At 35.0% G+C, this 6,326-nt stretch overlaps 1 long non-coding RNA gene across 1 annotated transcript; it reads left to right on the top strand.

The window, feature by feature from the left end:
* The first annotated feature begins 643 nt into the window (after nt 1–643).
* Nucleotides 644–1,844, top strand: LOC140174988 (uncharacterized). The gene is made up of 3 exons (XR_011865156.1): nt 644–1,007; nt 1,356–1,514; nt 1,599–1,844. It is a non-coding gene; the product is annotated as an uncharacterized lncRNA (long non-coding RNA).
* The last annotated feature ends 4,482 nt before the right edge of the window (nt 1,845–6,326 follow it).

The following is a 6,326-nucleotide window of genomic DNA, read 5'->3' as shown; positions in this document are numbered from 1 at the left end:
TTGATCAATTTTTCATGCCCATTGTGTTTAGGATTTGAAAAGCCATGCTTTATACATGAATCCTTTGTTTTGCTTTTTTATCATATTATCCTTCTCCTTAAATCTTAATGAAATTATTCTTTTATAAAAAAGATAAAAAAAATGTCTATTGTATTTAACTTATAATATATTTTATTAATCCATCATATTTTTTCAAAAACTCTGCTGATCTGAGCTTATTTTCTAATGTGCAGTCCCAAAAAAATACACAGGTGTTGCAGAAGCTGATTTTCTGGTATTTCTTATTAGAAAAAATACCATTTTTTTTTCATTTTCAAGTTTTCCCTTGTTGACTTTAGTAATATTAGTCTTGTAAATTTATTAGAAATTTTAAAATTTTAAATTTACAAACTGTAGATAAAGGTTGAAGACTTCTTTAGGTACTTTTTCTCAGATGATGCTGTAAACTTCCATGAGTCTTTCCATAAAAGATGTGGTGATAAAGGTAGACTGCATGAAACAACTATGAAACCTCTGCATTTAAAAAATCATCTTTAATTTTGTATGCTTTGCTGGTTGTGAGTATGGTTTAAAGAGAAAAATTTAAGATGACTAATACCTGTCAATACACCTTAATGTTTTGTCGAGGAATATATGAACATATTGATGAGTTACAAAATTCCATTTCATGGAAAAAATGATTGAGTAGTGCATGCTTTAAGTAGTTAAGTTTGAAGTTATTAATTCAAATTAAGTAAATATAAGATAGAAAAAATTGTTAAATCTAAGATCCTGAGCATATGTCCTTTGATGAAGCAATAATAAGATCTTTGATGCGTCCCTATAATTTTTAAAAACTTAGTAAACTGTTCCTATGGAGACCTGCTAGTGGACATAATTGTGTTTCCTTTTCAGGAGCAAAATTTGGTGGCTCACCCAGCACCACCAGCGTCTGCTGTGTTTGCCTGCTGTTTCACAAATTCCTTTTCTTCGATTCTGCCTGCTGCTATTCTGTCCTGTGCTATCCGGTTCTGCCTAATTTCCACCTTCTTCTAGGTTGTCTTTTTTTTTCCTGCCCTATTTTGTTGTTTTGCCGTTATCTCTTGAATGATTTAATTGCTGCTGCTGCTGCTGGGTCCCAAATCTGTTTGATTATATCAATTTAATTCTTGCTAAATGATGATTGTGCTGAATTTGTGGTTAAATGGTTGCATGGCAGTTACAATTTTTTTGTCTGTAATTTTTACAGTTATTTTGGTTTAGTTGTTTGAGCTGGTAGCAGTGTTGTGCTAACTTTTAAGAATCATTTAATACATGGATTAATTCTGGAATCTCGATAAACAAACCTATAAACAAACCTTTTCATATTTGCTCAGGGGCTGTTATTTCCAACAAGGTATGGAAGTTAAGATAGAAATGAAGGTGGAAGATGCATATAGGAAGTCAATGGAGACAGTGTTGAATTGGATACAAGATACTGTAAATCTTAACAAGAGTTAAGTTTTCTTTCGTACATATACACCCGTGCACTTCAGGTTTGTAATTTGTTGCAACAATTGTTATGATTTATATTTTGCCTTCCAAGTTTTACATATATTTATCCAATAATGTATGAACAGAAGTGGAGATTGGAGAAGCGGTGGAAGTTGTCATTTGGAAACACTGCCAGAGCTTAACATGTCATTAGTGCCTAATGATAACTGGTCACAATTCAAAATAGGCAATTCATTGCTATCATCACACAAAAACAGCACTGAACTTGTCAAGTTAAAAATATTGAATATAACAGAGATGACAGCTCAGAGAAAAGATGGACATTCATCAATTTACTATCTTGGTCCGAATGGCAGCACGGCGGCACTCCATCGGCAAGATTGCAGCCACTAGTGTCTGCATGGTGTACCTGATACATGGAATGAGCTGCTTTATGCAATGTTCATGAAACATGAAGGCTTCTCATAGCAAGGAACTTGAAAGAGTCATGGAAGCATTATATACAACAATTCTTTTTTATTTGTCTTGGGTAGCAAGGACTCGCAAATTGTTCTCAGCAGTCTCAAAAAGACGCTAACACATAGAATAGAATTATGTATTTATTTAAAGAAATTATTTAGTATAATTATGTATTTATTTTTATTTTATAATATTCAATTCATTCAAATAAAAATACAAAATTATTATACATGTAATATATAATCATATTACTAAATATTAGGTTTTAGAAAAAAAATTATTAGAATATATATATATATATATATATATATATAGAGAGAGAGAGAGAGAGAAAATAAAAAAAACAATGAGGGACCTAAGGCTACACTTATATACAATAGCTATAGTATAAAAAAAAAAGAGGGATCTAAGGCTACGCTTATAAAAAGTAGCTATGGTATACAATGTGGCTACGCTTTATAAGTGATGCAGTAGCATTGAAAAGCGTAGCCTATTCTGGAAAAATGAAAGCTGAAAAGCGTAGCCTTTGGTCCTGGACAGCATCACTTGAAAAGCGTAGCCTATTCCCAAACGCCAAAAGCGTAGCCCTTGGTGCAGAAAAGCGTAGCCTTTGAGAATAGGCAACGGCCGAATAGGAATCACCCCAAAAAGCGTAGCCGTAGCCTAAAGCATCATTTTTTTTCACTTTTGGCTACACTTTTCAAGTGTACCTGAATGGGTGTTTTTCTTGTAGTGACACCTCTAATTGGGGACTCTAGCAAAGCTGAGTCACAATCTGAAAAGGTTCACCCAGTTATGTGTCTGTGGCATGTATGTATCCGGTGGTAATACTGGAAGACAGAGTGCTTTAGGCCACGGCCAAGACTCATAAAGTAGCTGTGTTCAAGAATCATCATACTTAACTAGGAGAATCAATAACACTATTTGGATTCTGAGTTCCTATAGAAGCCCATCATTCTGAATTTCAAAGGATAAAGTGAGATGCCAAAACTGTTCAGAGGCAAAAAGCTAAAAGCCCCGCTCATCTAATTAATACTGATCTTCATAGATGTTTTTGGAGTTCATTGTATATTCTCTTCTTTTTATCCTATTTGATTTTCAGTTGCTTGGGGACAAGCAACAATTTAAGTTTGGTGTTGAGATGAGCGGATAATTTATACGCTTTTTGGCATTGTTTTTAGTATGTTTTTAGTATGTTTTAGTTAGTTTTTATTATGTTTTTCTTAGTTTTTATTTAAAATTCACTTTTCTGAACTTTACTATGAGTTTGTGTGTTTTTCTGTGATTTCAGGTATTTTCTGGCAGAAATTGAGGGACCTGAGCAAAAATCTGATTCAGAGGCTAAACGCTGGAACTGGCACAAGAATGGGAGTTAAACTCCCAAACTGGCACAAAAGCTGGCGTTTAACTCCAAGAAAAGTCTCTATACATGAAAGCTTCAATGCTCAGCCCAAGCACACACCAAGTGGGCCCGGAAGTGGATTTTTATGTCATTTACTCATCTTTGTAAACCCTAAGCTACTTGTTCTCTACAAATAGGACCTTTTGCTATTGTATTAGACATCTTGGGATCAGTTTAGATCTTCAGATAATCTTTGGACGTCTAGTTCTTAGATTATGGGGGCTGGCCTCACGGTCATGCCTAGACCTTGTTCTTATGTATTTTCAACGGTGGAGTTTCTACACACCATAGATTAAGGTGTGGAGCTCTGCTGTACCTCGAGTATCAATGCAATTACTATTGTTCTTCTATTCAATTCAGCTTATTCTTGTTCTAAGATATTCTTGTTCTAGACCTCAGTGTCTACATAGCTTCATTTTATGAGTTTATGTTAGAAAATAAAATGTTTCTTATGATGAATGTACCAATTGTGATGGATATTCTCTGTATTTTACATAGATCACTTAGCAGGGGACAAGTTTGGTGTTCACCAAATTTTGGTTCACTATCTAAGAAACACAATTGGTTATCTATGAATAAAGAACATGTAAAATCTTTCCTTTTGTGCTTCCCACACCATCGTACCAATCTAAGTCCTAAGCTTACCATTATCTTGGTTTAATTGTATAGGTACAAGGGAGATTGAGAAGAGGACAAAAAGATGCATGTATGGTCATCACAAGATGAAGAAGGGAGTCACATGTACCTAGGGAAGTGTGCTTTCTTGAAAACAAAATCTGCATGGCTTTGCACCTTGGAGACCGAACCACATGCAGCCAATAAAGGAGCAATCCTTGTCTTCACTCATCCTCACAGGTAGGCCGTCCATCTCATGGATCCTTGACGATTGGATTTTTCACGGTTTAGAATTTCACAAATGAATTCTCGTTGCAAGTATAGTTTCTAAACCAATCAAAAATCCTTTCATACAAAAGATTGTTTGTCATAAGTAACAAACCCCTAATTTTATAAACCGAAGTATTCAAACCTCGAGTCGTTCTCCCTAGGAATTGTAATGAAGTGCTTTGTTATTGGTTGTGAGTTATATTTGGGGTTTTTAGGATTTATAGACAAGAATTATAAATGGCAAGAAGAATAAACTAACAACTATAAAAGGCTCTTGGCAAGGTATGAGAACTAGAAGTCCTATCCTAGTTATCCTTCTCAATTGTGATGAGAATTGTTCATTGCTACCACTTAGTTAACCCTTACTAAATAAAGGAAAGTCAAGTGGATGAATTGACTTGAGCCACAAGTCCTAGCCAACTCCCAAGGAAAGACTAGCTTTAGTGCACTCCAAACCAATTAGCAATCTCTCCAATTTTCAATCAATAAAGGAATTAGATAACTCAAGTGTCACTAATTACTCTACCTAAGCCAAGAGGAACAAAACCTACACTAAAATCCAACCAAGCATTTCATCAAACACTTGGAAGGCATAAAAGGAAAGCATAGTAAAATTGCAAGAAAAGTAAATCTATACTACTCAATTGCAAGGAATTAAACAACAACAAATCAAATGAACACAATTATGAATTACCTCTAATTGAATTGGAAGAATGTAGAAGGAACAATACTAGATCTACAACAAAATATAAGAACAACATAAAGGAAAATACAACAAAAGAATAGAGGAAGATGAATGTAACAACAAGGAATTGAAAGGTAGAAGTAGAAGAAAGCAAAGATTAAAACCTAGATCTAAGAACTAATCCTAATCCTAATTCTAGAGAGAAGAGAGAGCTTCTCTCTCTAGAAACTACTTCTAACTACTAAACTAATCCTAATGGTAACTAGCTTGTGTTTTCCTCTTCACTCCTTGGGTTAAATAGCATCAGAAATGAGTTGGATTGGGCCCACAAGGCTTCTAAAATCGCTGGCCACGTTTTGCTTCAAGTGGACTAGGTGGCAGCAACGGCGCGTGCGCGTACTATGCGCGTGCGCGCCACCATACTTGTAGCAACTATGGCAAATCTTATATCGTTTCGAAGCCCCGGATGTTAGCTTTCTAACCCAACTGGAACCGCATCATTTGGACCTCTGTAGCTCAAGTTATGGTCGTTTAAGTGCGAAGAGGTCGGCTTGACAGCTTTCCGGTTCTTTCATTTCTTCATGAGTTCTCCAACTTTTCATGCTTCTTTCTTCATTCCCTTGATCCAATCTTTGCCTCCTAAACCTTAAATCACTTAACAAACATATCAAGGCATCTAATGGAATCAAGGAGAATTAGATTTAGCTATTTTAAGACCTAAAAAGCATGTTTTCACTCTTAAGCACAATTAAAGGAGAATATACAAAACCATGCTATTTCATTGCATAAATGTGGGTAAAAGGTTATAAAATCCCCTAAAATCAGTACAAGATAAACCCTACAAATGGGGTTTGTCAACCTCCCCACACTTAAACCTTAGCATGTCCTCATGCTTAAACCAAGAGAAAGCAAAGGGATCAACATTTATTCAATGAAAACTAACTAAATGCAATCTACCTATATGCAATTATCTACATGAATGCAATTGCTTGGTCAAAATAAATCAATTCCCAAGAAGCATATATGCACAAGGGCTAAGGACTAGCAAGTCTAATCCACAATTGAATTGAGTTATTAAATATTTTTACAAACTTGCATGAGAAGAGATGATCATAGGTGGAAACATGTAATTGAGCATCAAACTTTCACCGGATGTGTTTGTGCTCTATTCACTCAAGTGTTTAGGGTTGATTCTCTCAATTCTCCCCTAATCATGTTTTCCAAGATTTGTTCTTCTTCTAACAATCAACATATATTTCATGCATGCATACAAGTATCATGAGGTCTTTTCTTTGGTTGTAATGGGGCTAGGGTCAAGGTAGGATGCATATTTGGTCAAGTGAGCTTGAAATTTGAATCTTTGATAAGCTTAAACTTTCCACCTAACCTATGACAACCTATACAATTAAGTTCTAACCTAAC

The sequence above is a fragment of the Arachis hypogaea genome, chromosome 9, assembly GCF_003086295.3.
Source record: "Arachis hypogaea cultivar Tifrunner chromosome 9, arahy.Tifrunner.gnm2.J5K5, whole genome shotgun sequence".
Lineage (NCBI taxonomy): Eukaryota > Viridiplantae > Streptophyta > Magnoliopsida > Fabales > Fabaceae > Arachis > Arachis hypogaea.
The sequence above is the reverse complement of the archived record's forward strand: the minus strand, read 5'-3'. Positions and strand labels throughout refer to the sequence as shown.